The sequence below is a fragment of the Bos javanicus genome, chromosome 15, assembly GCF_032452875.1.
Source record: "Bos javanicus breed banteng chromosome 15, ARS-OSU_banteng_1.0, whole genome shotgun sequence".
Taxonomy (NCBI): Eukaryota; Metazoa; Chordata; class Mammalia; order Artiodactyla; family Bovidae; genus Bos; species Bos javanicus.
The window spans coordinates 3,387,750-3,403,468 of NC_083882.1; the positions used below are offsets into that span (position 1 = coordinate 3,387,750).

The 15,719-nt window shown below is 38.2% G+C and overlaps 1 pseudogene; it reads right to left on the bottom strand.

Annotated features, from left to right (window-relative positions):
• Positions 1-14,278: 14,278 nt before the first annotated feature.
• The window catches only part of LOC133261546 (RNA-binding protein EWS-like), a 28,724-nt pseudogene continuing 27,283 nt past the window's right edge, over positions 14,279-15,719 (bottom strand).

Here is a 15,719-nt window from a genome sequence, read left to right on the forward strand (position 1 = left end):
TTGGGTGTTTTTGTTCTTTTTCCATTAGCTTTAGGTGTACATTTAGGTTGTTTATTTGATGTTTCTCTTGTTTCTTGAGGTGGGCTTGTATTGCTATGGACTTCCTTCTTAACACTACTTTTACTGACTCTGCTGGGTTTTGGTTCATCGTGTTTTCATTATCATTTGTTTCCATGTATATTTTTATTTCCTTTTTAATTTCTTCAGTGATCTATTGGCTATTCAAAAGAGTGTTGTTTAACCTCCATATGTTTGTGTTTTATATAGCTTTTTTCCCCTGTAGTGGATATCTAATTTTACCACATTGTGATCAGAAAAGATTCTTGAAATGACTTCAACTATTTTTTTTTTTTTTAATTTACCAAGGCTAGATTTGTGGACCAGAATATGGTCTATCCTGGAGTACGCTCTGTATGCACTTCAGAAAAAGATGAAATCCATTGTTTTGGGGTGAAATTCCCTGTAGATATCAATTAGGTCCAACTGGCCCATATATCATTTAATGCTTGTGCTTCCTTGTTAATTTTCTGTTTTGTTGATTTATCCATTAGTGTGAGTTGATTATTAAAGTCAGCCACTACTACTGTGCTACTGTCAAATTCAAAGTTAATTTTATCTCATATGAGTATTGCTACTCCCATTTTCTTTTGGTCTCCGTTTGCACGAAATATATTTTTCCAGTTTCTCACTTTCAATCTGTATGTATCTCTAGGTTTGAGGTAGGTCTCTAGTAGACAGCATATCTAGGGGTTTTGCATCTGGATCCACATAGTCACTCTTTGTCTTTTGGTTGGAGTATTTAAACCATTTATGTTTAAGGTAACTATTGATGAGTATGATCCTGTTACCATTTACTTAATGATTTGAGGTTCATTTTTATAAACCTTTACTGTGTTTCCTGTCTAAAGAACATCCTTTAGCATTTGTTGGATAGCTGATTTGGTGGTGCTGAATTATCTCAGCTTTTGCTGGTCTGTAAAGCTTTTGATTTCTTCTTCAAATGTGAATGAGATCCTTGTTGGGTAAGTAATCTTGGTTGTAGGTTTTTCTCTTTCATCACTTTATATACCCTGAAATTCCCTTCTGGCCTGAAGAGTTTCTATTGAAAGATCAGCTGTCATCCTTATGGAGATACCCATGTACATTATTTGTTGCTTTTCCCTTGCTGCTCTTATATTTCTCTTTGCACTTAATTTTTTCAATTTGATTAATATATCTTGGCGTCTTTCTCCTCTCCTTGGGTTTATCCAGTTTGGGACTCTTTCTTCAACTTGGGTGGTTATTTCCATTTTGAGTTTATCATTGTGTATGGCATTAGGAAGTGTTCTGATTTCATTCTTTGGCACATAGCTGTTCAGTTTTCCCAGCACCACTTATTGAAGAGGCTATCTTTGCCCCATTGTATATTCTTTCCCCCTTTGTCAAAAATAAGTTACCCATAGGTGTGTAGGTTTATCTGTATGTTCTCTATCTTGTTACATTGCTTTGTATTTCTGTTTTTGTTTGTTGCAGTACCAAACTCTCCTGATGATGTAGCTTTGTAGTATAGTCTGAAGTAAGGAAGATTGATTCCTCCAGCTCATTCTTTGTTCTCAAGACTGCTTTAGCTATTCAGGGTCTTTTGTGTTTCCATATGAATTGTGAATGTTTTTGTCCTAGTTCTGAGGAAAATGCCATTGGTAATTTGATAGGAATCGTATACATTGCATTTGGTAGTATCCTCATTTTTACAATATTGATTCTTCCTATCCAGGAACAAAGAATATCTCTCCATCTGTTTATGTCATCTTTGATTTCTTTCATCAACTTATTATAGTTTTCTCTATGCAATTATTTTGTCTCCTTAGGTACATTTATTCCTAAATATTTTATTATTTTTGTTGCAATGGTGAATGGGATTAATTATTTAATTCCTTCTTCTGATTTTTTATTGCTAATATATAGGAGTGCAAGTGATTTCTGTGCATTGTCCTTGTATCCTGTGACTTTGCCAAATGCACTGATCAAATCTAGCAATTTTCTGATGATTTCTTTTGGGTTTTCTATGCCTAGTATCATATCATCTGCAAACAGTGAGAGTTTTACTTCTTTTCCAATCTGGATTCCTTTAATTTCTTCTTCTTCTCTAACTGCTGCAGCTAGGACTTCCGAAAATATGCTGGATAATAGCGGTGAGAGTGGGTACCCTTCTCTTGTTTCTGATTTTAGAGGTAATGCTTTTAGTCTTTCACCATTGAGAATAATGTTTGCTGTAGGATTTTCATATATGGCCTTTACTATGCTGAGGTGCAGAGAAGGCAATGGCATGCCACTCCTGTACTCTTGCCTGGAAAATCCCATGGGTGGAAGAGCCTCGTAGGCTGCAGTCCATGGGGTCTAGAAGAGTCGGACACAACTAAGGGACTTCACTTTCACTTTTCACTTTCATGCATTGGTGAAGGAAATGGCAACCCATTCCAGTGTTCTTGCCTGGAGAACCCCAGGGATGGGGGAGCCTGGTGGGCTGCCATCTATAGGGTCACACAGAGTTGGACATGACTGAAGTGACTTAGCAGCAGTAGCAGTATGCTGAGGTGGTTTTCTTCTATGTCCATTTTTTGAAGTGTTTTATATCATAAATGGATGCTGAATTTTGTCAAAGTCATTTTCACATCTATTTAAATGATCATATGGTTTTTATCTTTCTATTTGTTAATATGGTTTATCATGTTGATTAATTTGTGTATATCGAGGAATCCTTGCATCCCTGGAATAAACCCGACTTGATCATGGCTTATGAGCTTTTTTTAACATCCTGTTGAATTCTGTTTGCTAGAATTTTGTTGAGGATTTTTGCATCTATATTCATCAGATATTGGCCTGTAATTTTCTTTTTTCCTGTTGTCTTTGCCTTGTTTTGGTATCAGAGTGATGGTCGTTTCATAGAATGAATTTGGATGTGTTCCTTTTTCTGCAGTTTTTTTGGAAGAGTTTCAGAAATATAAGCATTGGCTCATCTCTAAATGTTTGATAGAATTCTCCTGTGAAGCCATCTGGCCGTGGGCTTTTGTTTTTTTTGGAAGATTTTTGATAACTGTTTCAATTTCAGTGTTTGCAACTGGGTTGTTCAGGTTTTCTATTTCTTCTGGGTTCAGTCTTTGGAGGTTGACCTTTTCTAAGAATCTGTCCATTTCCTCTAGGTTGTCCATTTTATTAGCATATAGTTGCTCATAATATTCTCTTATGATACCTTGTATTTTTGTGTTATTTGTTGTAATTTTTTTTTCAATTCTAATTTTGTGATTTAATTTTTCTCCCTTTTTTTCTTGAAGAGTCTGGCTAGTGGTTTGTCAATTTTGTTTATATTCTCAAAGAACAAGCCTTTAGTTTTATTAATCTTTTCTATTATTTTCTTCACTTCTTTTTCACTTGTTTCTGCTTTGAATTTTATGCTGTCTTTCCTTTTGCTGACTTTGGGGTTCTTTCTCCTTCTTTTTCCAGCTGATTTAGATGTAGAGTTAAACTGTTTATTCAATGCTTTTCTTGTTTCTTGAGGTATGATTGTATCGCTATAAACTTCCCTCTTAGAACTGTTTTTGCTGAATCCCATAGGTTTTGAGTTGTCATGTGCTTCTTGGACTTGGTTGACTATTTCCTTTCACATGTTGGGGAAGTTTTCAACTATAATTACTTCAAAAATTTTCTCAGTGTCTTTGTTTTTTTCTTCTTCCTCTGGGACCCCTATAACTCAAACTTTGTTGTGCTTACTATTGTCCCAAATGTCTCCAAGGCTATCCTCAATTCTTTTCATTCCTTTTACTTTATTCTGCTCTTCAGCAGTTACTGCCACCATTTTCTACTCCAGCTCACTTGTCTGTTCCTCTACCTCAGTTATTCTGCTATTGGTTCCTTCTAGAGTGTTTTTAATTTCAGTAATTGTGTTATTCATCTCTTTTTGCTTATTCTTTATTTCTTCTATGTCCTTGATGATTGTATTAAATAATTATTGCCTTTTCTCCATTCTATTTTCAATCTTTAGAGCAACTTTACTATCATTATTCTGAATTCTCTTTCAGGGAGATTGCTTATTTCCTCTTTCTTTATTTAGTCTTGTGAGTGCCTACCTTGCTCTTTCATTTGTGTTGTATTTCTCTGTCTCTTCATAATTTTTTTTTTTCACTTGCTCCTTTTTTTTTTCCACTTGCTCCTTTTTTTTTTTTTTTTCACTTGCTGCTCTCAAGGAGACACTTGAGGTCTCCTTTTCTCAGGCTTTAGCATTGTATTATTTCTTCCCTTTGGTTTTTGCCTTTGGAGGGAAATGTTGGTTGGGTGGTTTGTGCTAATTTCTTATTAGGGGTGACTTGTGCCTGTGTTCTAGGGGGAGGAGATCAATTCCAAGGTAATAATGGAACATATATGCACACTTCCACACATGCAGTTATAACCAAAGTGTTCTAAATATGAGTACAGGAGATTGACTTAGTGAGCAAGAAAAACCAGAGTGATATCAACCAATTAAAAGAAGAGTTAGATAATGTTCAATCTGGAAATCTGAGCATTAGCAGAGGGCCAACTGTGGAATATAGCAAAGAGAGCTCAACAATTTGACTTCCTCAGTGAGAAAATATGAGTGGAGGATAAAATGGAGAAGGAAAAAAGAGAGAATAAAAGAAGAGAAAGGAGGGAAAAGATAAAAGGAGGGGGTGGAATGGGGGACTAAAAAAGAAAGAAAAGATAAAATAGAAAAACAAAGAAAAATATATGCATGTGGAAAAAAATTATATATATTCAGGAATAGCTACAGATGGTAAAGAACTATAGGTAAAACAGTTGAATATATTAAAAACAAAATAAAAAACCTCCTCAAGGGGGGGAAGAAAGGTGAAAAAGAGGGGAAAAAATCTTTAAAAAAAAAAAATATTTTTTTGACAAGAAACACAAAGAGGAAAACTCCACAGCACCACAGAAGGCTAATACAAAGGTGGAAATATGTAAGGGGAATAAACCGTGTGATTTACGAAAAAGAAAAAAAAAATATCTGGAAACAGAAAAGACCCTGAATATCTAAAACAAACTTGAGAAAGAAGCATGGACCTGGAGGAATCAACCTTCCTGATTTTAGTCTACACTATAAAGCTATAGTCATTAAGACTGCATGGTACAGGCACTAAAACAGAAATATGAACCAATGGAACAAGATAGAAAGCCTAGAGATAAGCTCACACACCTATGGATACCTTATTTTTGACAAAGGAGCCAAGAATACATAATAGGGAAAAAAGAGTCTTTTCAATAAGTGTTACTGGAAAAACTGGACAGCTGCATGTAAAAGAATGAAATTAGAACACTACCTAAAACTATACACAAAGATAAACTCAAAATGGATTAAAGACCTAACTTTAAGACCAAAAACTATAAAATTTTTAGAGAAAAGCATAGTCAGAGACTGACAGGAAGATGGCAGAGGAGTTAGGGAGATCGCCGGCTTCCCCACTAATTCATCAAAAACTCATCATGATAAGAAACAACTACAAAGAAACATTTAGAATCAACCAGGAATCATATTCCTTATAAATAAATAAGCCTAATTTTTAAATTTTTATTTATTTATTTTAATTGAACAATAATTGCTTTACAACATTGTTATGGCCCTTGCCATACATCAGCATTTCACACAGCATCATCCAAAATAAAATTTACCTTTCACACATTATCTCAGAAAACTACTCAAGTATATGCTTCAACCAAACAATGTCTACAGGTTGACAGGACTCCAGTTGAGACTGGAACAAAGGACAAGTGATCCTTAAAATAAGCAACTCATGAACAGTAAATTAACAAAACAAGAAAAGAGAAAATTCTAAAATAGCTACTCAGATAGTAAAGAATATGCCTGCAATGTGGGAGACCCAGGTTCGATCCTTGGGTCAGGAAGATCCCCTGGATAAGAGAATGGCTCCCCACTCCAATATTCTTGCCTGGAGAATTCCATGGACAGAGAAGCCTGGTGGGCTACAAACCATGGGGTGGCAAAGAGTTGAACACAACTGAGTAACTAACATTTTCACTTTTTTTTTTTTTTTTAACTTTCATACAAATATATTTGTGTACGAGTATTTGGAGATGAAATAGTTATGTATATGTAGAAAAATAAGCCCACAAACAAACAAAAAGGCAATTATGAACACCAGGGAAAACAAAAATTTTACAGAAAGGAAAAAATAATTGTGTATGAGTTGTGATTCAACTGTGAATAAATTATGCTCATAATAACATATATTGAATATTGGTTTAATCCTAAAAGAATAACATAAATATATTGAAAGGATAGTAGGGAAAGTAATGATTTATTTGTGAGTAGCAGTATATAAAAAGTTAAATTCTTATCATCTGCATAAAAATTCAATGTATTGTGTTTATTCTCAGATAGCAGTATGAGTTATTTCTGAGAAGTATAACAGTAAATATCACAAGAAACAGTTAAAAGATGTAAGTAGAGTTTCTCTCAGGGAACAGGAAACCACATCAGGGAAATGGATTTTAGAAATTGTTTGTTTTTATGCAGAGGGCATAGCAACCCACTCCAGTATTCTTTCCTGGAGAATCCCATGGACAGAGGAGCCTGACAGGCTATAGTTCATAGGTTTGCATACAGACTGATATAGCTGAAGCAACTTAGCACACATGCATACATGGTGGTGGTGGTAATTGTGACAAAGCCAGTTTAAAGGAGAGAGAAAGGAGAGAGGGAGAGAGAGAGAAGCAGAGAGAAACCATCTGTTAAAAGAAGGAAAAGTTTCAGAAGAAAAGAGGAGAAGCAGGGGAAAGTAAGCCAAAGAGGAAAGATAGGCTTTGTTCCAGGAGGGCAGTTCTTGTCCTACTTGTCTTCAAAGATTTGTGGCTAAAAGTATGACAGAGATACAACCTACTCCAAAGAGGGAATGTTATGAATCTTATTCACATTTTTTTTTAATTTAGTAAATAAGAATATCCAGGAAAAGAAATAACATGATATGTATCCAGAATTTCATCTTTGTTCAGTCGTGCATGATATTGCATTCATAGAACAGAGAGTGACATAAATAAACATAAATGTTAAATAAACAAAAATAAATATTTATTTGAACTGTGAATAATTGTAATGTATGTATTCACCATAAATCTCAGTCTGGATTGAACATGGAAATTACTTGGAATGAATTTTAAAATCACAAATCATATACAATGAGTTTTTGGATCCACAAAACAATCTGTGTGGACAAGGTGCAGGCATCAGTAGTTTAAAAACTCTGTAGGCAATTTTAATTTGCAGCAAACAGAAATTATGACTATTTCATGTGGTCCTTATACTAGCAATATTGGCATCATCTAGGTACTTTTACTAAATGTAAAGTCTCAGAACAACTCCCCAGACCTAGAGAAGGAAAAGTTTTGGGTGTAGGTATCATCTAAGACTTTAAGGTGATTCTGAAGCACACCACAGTTTGAAAACCTCTGACTTGGGGTCTTATGATATACAGTGTGGTTCATGGACCTATAACTAAGCATATCAACTATCCCAATTTACCAGAATAGTCTTAGTTTGATAGTTAAACCCCTATACACTAGACAAGGGGGCTTTTGGTGGTAAATAATCCACCTGTCAATATAGGACACAAATTTGATTCTTGGGTCAGGAATATCCCCTGGAGAAGGAAATGACTTCTCACTCCAGTATTCTTGCTGGGGAATTCCCATAGGCAGAAGAGCCTGGTGGGCAATAGTCCATGGGGCTGTAAAAGAGCTGGAAATGACTTAACCAATAAACAACAGCAACAACATGCTAAACAAACCAGAATGAATAGCTACCCGCAGCAACATCACTATTTGAGCCTTTATATTAAAAAAAGTGTTAGTCTCACTTTTAGACTGCCTAAATTCAAATTTGCTTTTCAAGGAGAATTTTATTTTGCAGCAAATATTTTGCAGTACATAGATGACTTCTATGTACTTGACAATCTGAGAACCATTGCACTTGGACAGTAATGGTTTTCAAGCCTACTGAACATTAAAATCTCCCCAGGCTTTACCCAAGACTCAATCAGAGTCTTTGGGGTTGAGCCCCAAGCCTCTTGTGAACCCATGATTGAGCACAGCTACACATTTATTTGTTTTGTTTTGTTTTGCTTGTTTATAAAACTTTGAAATTTTATTTTTAACAAATCACAAGTATGAACATTTTTACAATTAGAAGCACTCTTGTTTCTCCACAGTGATAATGAGCATGCTCACAAGGGGTTTCCATTGTTTAATTTCACATAAACAATCATCTTTAAAAGAAGAAGAAGGAAAAAAACAAACAAACATACACTACTACTTAACTTATTTAATGTTTCTTCACAAATGGAGAAAAATACTAAAGTACAGACAAGGACTCATTTCTCATACTAGTAAGTTTATGCCCCAAATCCTTCAAGCTATGTTTCAATAGTATGTGAACTGAGAACTTTCAGATGTACAAACTGGATTTAGAAAAGGAAGAGGAACCAGAAATCAAATTGTTAACATTCGATGGATCACAGAGAAAACAACGGAATTCCATAAAAAAAAATCTACTTCTGCTTCATTGACAATGCTAAACCCTTTGACTGTGTGGATCACAATAAACTTTGGAAAATTCTTAAAGAGATGGGAATACCACATTACCTTATCTGTCTCCTGAGAAATCTCTATGCAGGTCAAGAAGCAACAGTTAGAAAGAGGCATGGAACAACTGACTGGTTCAAAATTGGGAAAGGAGTACAGCAAGGCTGCATATGGTCACTTTGATTATTTAGCTTCTATGCAGAATGTATCTTATGGAGTGCCAGGCTGGGTGAATCACAAGCTGGAATCAAGATTGCTTAAAGAAATAACAACAACCTCAGATATGCAGAGGACTACTCTAATTGTAGAAAGTGAAGAGGAAATAAGAAACTTCTTGATTAGAGTAAAGGCAGAGAGTAAAAACCTAACTTAAAACTCAGCTTCCAAAAGACTATGAACATGTCATCTGGTCCCTTCACTTCATGGCAAATAAAAGGGGAAAATGTGGAAGCAGTGACATATTTTATTTTGGGGGGCACCAAAATCACTGCGATGGCAAGTTCCATAAAAGGAAATTTAGACAGTATATTAAAAAGCAAAGACATAACTTTGCCAACAAAGGTCTGTATAGTCAAAGCTATGATTTTTCCAATAGTTGTGTATGGCCGTGAGTGTTGGATGATAAAGAAGGCTGAGCACTGAAAAACTGATGCTTTTGAGTTGTGGTGCTAGAGAAGACTGTTGAGAGTCCCTTGGATAGCAAGGAGATCAAAGACAGTCAATCAGAAAGGAAATCAACCCTGAATATTCATTGGAAGGACTGATGCTGAAGCTGAAACTCCAATACTTTGGCCATGTGATGCGAAGAACTGACTCATTAGAAAAGACCCTGATGCTGGGAAAGATTGAAGGTAAAAGGAGAAGAGGGAGGCAAATGATGAGATGGTTGGATAGCCTCACCAGCTCAATGGACATGAATTTGATCTAATTCCAGAGACAGTGAAGAACAGGGAAGCCTGGTATTCTGCAGTTCATGGGGTCTCAAAAAGTCAAACATGATTTAGTGACTGAACAACAACAGACAAGGAATAATCATAATGTTGTGACTAATAATATAAATATGGAATTATAATTCAAAACATTTTCTGGTTTAAAAAATAAATCTGGTAGTCAGTGCAGTTCTTCAGGGTCTCTGTGTCCAGCGGGACTGGTGTCTGCATTCCTGTGGTGCTCACCTTTAGCCATTTTTCCAGGTCCTCCACACCTGCCTCTTCTACCACTCCTCTATTGCATCTAAGTTCCTAGGGGTCACCCAAGATCACCTTATTTTCTTCCACTAAAGCCACCATGTTTAATGTCCCAACAGCAACCTCTTAACATTCCACTGGAACCACCATAGAGATGCCAAAACTTACACAGGACTGGGAAACAAACTCTTTGCCAACAACAACAGAACCTTGTGTGCACCAGGACCCAGGAGAAAAGAGCAGTGACCACACAAGAAACTGATCCAGACTTGCCCATAAGTGTCCAGGAGTCTCCGGTGGAGGGGTGGGCTGGTGGTGGCCTGCTGCAGGGCTGGGGGCACTGAGTGCAGCAGTGCCTACATGGGTCCTTTTGAAGGAGGTCACCATTATCTTCATTACCTCCACCATAGTTCCACCCCAGGTAAATAAAAGGTCGGGAACACAGCCATACTTTTCAACAGAAAATTGGATTAAAGATTTACTGAACATGGCCCCACCCATTCAGAGCAAGACCCCATTTCCTCCTAGGTCAGTCTCTCCCATCAGGAAACTTCCATAAGCCTCTTATCCTTCTCCATCAGAAAACAGACAGACTGAAAATCACATTCACAGGAAACTAACCAATCTGATGACACAGACCCACAGCCTTATCTAACTCAAAGAAACTATGAGCCATGCCCTGTAGGGCCACCCAAGACAGACGGGTCATGGTGGAAAGTTCTGACAAAACGCGATCCACTGGAGAAAAGTACCCATTTTAGTGAGAACCCTATGGACAACATGAAAAGGCAAAAAGATAGGACACTGAAAGATGAACTCCCCAGGGCGGTGGGTGCCCAATATGCTACTGGAGATCAGTGGAGAAATAACTCCAGAAAGAGTGAAGAGACAGAGCCAAAGCAAAAATAACACCCAGTTGTGGATGTGACTGGTGATGGAAGTAAAGTCCAATGCTGTAAAAAGCAATATGGCATAGGAACCTTGAATCAAGGTAAATTGGAAGTGGTCAAACAGGGATAGCAAGAGTGCACATTGACATCTTAGGAATCAGTGAACTGAAATGGACTGGAATGGTTGAATTTAACTCAGATGACCATTATATCTACTACTGCAGGCAAGAATACCTTAGAAGAAATGGAGTAGTTATCATAGTCAACAAAAAAGTCTGAAATACAGTACTTTGATGCAATCTCAAAAATGACAGAATCATCTCTGTTCATTTACAAAACAAACCATTCAATATCACAGTAATGTAAGTCTATGCCCTGACTAGTAATGCTGAAGAAGTTGAAGTTGAATCATTCTATGAAGACCCACAAGACCTTCTATAATTAACACCCCAAAAAAGATGTCCTTTGCATTATAGGGGACTGGAATGAAAAAGTAGGAAGTCAAGAAATATCTAGAGTAACAGATAAACTTGGCCTTGGAGTACAGAATGAAGCAGGGCAAAGGCTAATAGAGTTGTGCCAAGAGAATACACTGGTCACAGCAAACACCCTCTTCCAACAACACAAGAGAAGACTCTACATATGGACATCACCAGATGGTCAACACTGAAATCAGATTGATTATATTCCTTGCAGCCAGAGAGGAAGAAATGCTACACAGTCAGCAAGAAAAAGACTGGGAGCTGACTGTGGCTTAGATGATAAACTCCTTATTTCAAACTTCAGACTTAAATTGAAGAAAGTAGGGAAAACCACTAGACCATTCAGTTATGACCTAAATCAAATCCCTTATGATTATACAGTGGAAGTCCCAAATAGATTCAAGGGATTAGATCTGATAGAGAGCCTGAAGAACTATGGACAGAGGTTTGTGACATTGTACAGAAGGCAGGGATCAAGACCATCCCCAAGGAAAATAAATGCAAAAAGGCAAAACGGTTGTCTGAGAAAGCCTTAGAAATAGCTGAGGAAAGAAGAGAAGCAAAAGGCAAAGGAGAAAAGGAAAGATATACCCATTTGAATGCAGAATTCCAAAGAATAGCAAAGAGAGATAGGAAAGCCTTCCTTTGTGATCAATGCGAAGAAATAGAGGAAAACAATAGAATGGGAATGTCTAGAGATCTCTTCAAGAAAACTAGAGAAACCAAGGGAAATTTTCATGCAAAGATGGGTTCAACAAAGGACAGAAATGGTATGGACCTAATAGAAGCAGAAGATATTAAGAAGAGGTGACAAGAATACACAGAACTATACAAAAAAGATCTTCAAAACCCAGATAATGACAATGGTGTGATCACTCAACTAGAGCTAAACATCCTGGAATGTGAATTCAAGTTGGTGGGCCTGAAGATGCATCACTGCCAATAAAGATAGTGAAGGTGATAGAATTCCAGCTGAGCTATTTCAAATCCTAAAAGATGATGTTGTGAAAGTGCTGTACTCAATATGCCAGCAAATTTGGAAAACTCAGCAGTGGCCATAGGACTGGAAAAGGTCAGTTTTCATTATAATCCCAAAGAAAGGCAATGCTAAAGAATGCTCAAACTACCTCACAATTGCACTCATCTCACATGCTAGTAAAGTAATGCTCAAAATTCTCCAAGCCAGGCTTCAACAAAATGTGAACCGTGAACTTCCAGATGTTCAAGCTGGTTTTAGAAAAGGCAGAGGAACCAAAGATCAAATAGCCAACATCCGTTTGATAATCAACAAAGAAAGAGAATTCCAGAAAGACATCTGTTGCTGTTGCTGTTAAGTCGCTTCAGTCATGTCCGACTCTGTGCAACCCCATAGACGGCAGCTCCCTGGCTCCCCCATCTCTAGGATTCTCCAGGCAAGAATACTGGAGTGGGTTGCCATTTCCTTCTCCAATGTATGAAAGTGAAAAGTGAAATTGAAGTCACTCAGTCGTGTCTGACTCTTCGCAACCCCATGGACTGCAGCCTACCAGGCTTCTCCATCCATGGGATTTTCCAGGCAAGAGTACTGGAGTGGGGTGCCATTGCCTTCTCCAGAAAGACATCTACTTCTCCTTTATTGACTAAATCAAAGTCTTTGACTGTGTGGATCACAACAAACTGTGGGAATATTCTTCAAGAGATGTGAATAACAGACCACCTTATTGCCTCCTGAGAAATCTGTATGCAGGTCAGGAAGCAACAGTTAGAACTAGACATGGAACAACAGATTGGTTCTGAATTTGGAAAGGAGTATGTCAAGGCTGTATATTGTCACCCTGCTTATTTAACTTATATGCAAGGCACATCATGAGAAATGCTGGGCTGGATGAAGCACAAGCTGGAATCAAGATTGCTGGGAGAAATATCAATAACCTCAGATATGCAGATGACACCACCCTTATATCAGAAAGTGAAAAACTAAAGAGCCTCTTGATAAAAGTGAAAGAGGGGAGTGAAAAAGTTGGTTTAAAGCTCAACATTCAGAAAACTAAGATCATGACATCTGGTCCCATCACTTCATGGCAAATAGATGGGGAAACAGTGGAAACAATGGCTGACTTTATTTTTCTGGGCTCCAAAATCACTGCAGATGGTGACTTCACCCATGAAATTAAAAGACGCTTGCTCCTTGGAAGAAAATTTATGATGAACCTAGACATCATATTAAAAAGCAGAGATATTACTTTGCCATCAAAAGCCCATTTAGTCAAAGCCATGGTTTTCCCAGTGGTCATGTATGGATGCGAGAGTTGGACTATAAAGAAAGCTGAGTGCTGAAGAGTTGATGCTTTTGAACTGTGGTGTTGCAGAAGACTTTTGAGAGTCCCTTGGGCTGCAAGAAGATCCACCCTGTCCATCCTAGAGGAAATCAGTCCTGATTGTTCACTGGAAGAACTGATGCTGAAGCTGAAACTCTAATACTTTGGCCAACTGATGTGAAGAACTGATTCATTTGAAAAGACTTTGATGCTGGGAAATTTTGAAGGCAGGAGGAGAACAGGACGACAGAGGATGGGATGGTTGGATGGCATCACTGACTCAATGGACATAAGTTGGAGTAAATTCCTGGAGTTGGCGATAGACAGGGTGGCCTGGCATGCTGTAGTCCATGGGTCGCAAAGAGTCGGACACAACTGAGTGACTGAACTGAACTGGAACCACCAGGGTCCATGATGTTACCTTTTCTTTCCCACCTACCACCAGAGCCAGCCCTGCCACATTCACTACCTAGGAGTTGGAAAGATGTCAGGTGGAAGTGTTTGGGTTTTGGGGCCTTAGACTGGTTGCACTCTGGATGAAGTTCTGTCTTCCACACCCTGAATCAGGGCACTTCCATTATCCTCCTCAAAATGGGTTCCCTTGGAAACCCCAGGGCCTTGTGTGAGAAGGTTCTTTGTCTACTCCACAACCTTCCATGTGATCCATGGGTTCTTCAGGACCTCCAAGGCCCCTGGACCTCCTCAGGAGGTAGTGGCATCCATCTGTCTTCACAATGTGTCATTCCTTCCCACATGTTGTTCATTGGAAGCTTCCTTTTTGCAAGAGAATCTCTTAAAAATTTCCCCATCAAACCACTCTATAGCAATTTTGGCAGATCTTTATAAGACACTGTAGCATCATAATCTTTGGGTTTTCCTGTTTGTTTGTCCAAGTAGACATGAATCATGGGTTTTCCACTCCTTAATTTTAACAGTTCTGCACTGCTTAAAGAAGTCTGCCAGATCATCTAATGTCACACTGGCATTTAATCTGTCCTTAAACATAAACTGAACTGTCACCAGAGTCTTCATCTGGACCTACAGTGGGCCTAAATCAAGATCTTGTCCTTCATCCATGTGTCCACCAAGCTTATTGAAGCCATCTCACTCATTCTACCTCATCTTCCTCCCTGCCCACCTCTGCTCATACTTCCACAATCAAATCTCCCTTTTCCTCTGCCCAGGTAAACCAGGTCACTCATTCTCCAGTTCTCTTCTGGCCAGGAACATCCTCCAGACTCCTGCTTGTAAATGAGAGTGGGGTGCTCTTGGGGTGGTTGTGTGGAATGAATTTTGTAGCCCATAGCTGTCGCTTTGTTGTCTATATTGCCTTGGAACCTGGCTATAGGACCCATTGGGGGATGAAGGGTAACTAGTGGGTGGCTGCTGCTCATAGTTGCTTCGTTGACCATACTAGCTACTCTGCTGTCCATAGCTGAGCAAGCTAGGTGTCATATGCAGAATAAGCTGCATAAGAGGCCTAGTTGGTAATATCTGTAGCAGTGATTGTATCATAAGCAGCAGTACCATATACTGGACAGGCTGACAATACCCTTGTGGAGGGTGCAGTTCAAGTAGAATATCCATTGGGAGGCTCCCCATAGGAAGTTGCATATGTGGTCTGCCCATAGGCTGCATTCGTCTGAGCCTGGGTATAACTTACATCAGTGGGCTATCCATAGGGTGCATATGCCTGAGTGGCTGTACATATCCAAGAGTGGGGTAGGTGGTGTAAGCACCATAGCCCTACTGGGCTGTAGGTACTGTAATATCCATGGGTACCCTTTTCTTTCCACAATTACAAATTTCAAATATAATGAAAACAGAATAAAGTAGATCTTAGATAAGCAGCACTTAAACTTCTAGGCATTCACAATGCAAAAATATCTTAGAAGCATTTTTTTTTTTTCTGCTCAGATGGTAGATGCTGTGTTGAGTCTTGTGGAGATAAAAATGAGTAAGATGCAGACTTTTACAGAAAGTAATCATAAGCCAGTCACAATGACTCCTTTTTGAGCTCATGCTTGAAATTAAAATATAATAATAATCACTAATAGCAATAATAATCACTCACTAATAGCAAGTTCTTCCAGTGTTTCCCACTTGCCTTCTTCTTCACTAGAGAGTAACCCTTAGTTCTCAAGGGCTGGAGAAATTAAAGTGTATTGGACTTAGTTACTGGAGAAGGCAATGGCGACCCACTCCAGTACTCTTGCCTGGACAATCCCATGGACGGGGGAGCCTGGTGGGCTGTGGTCC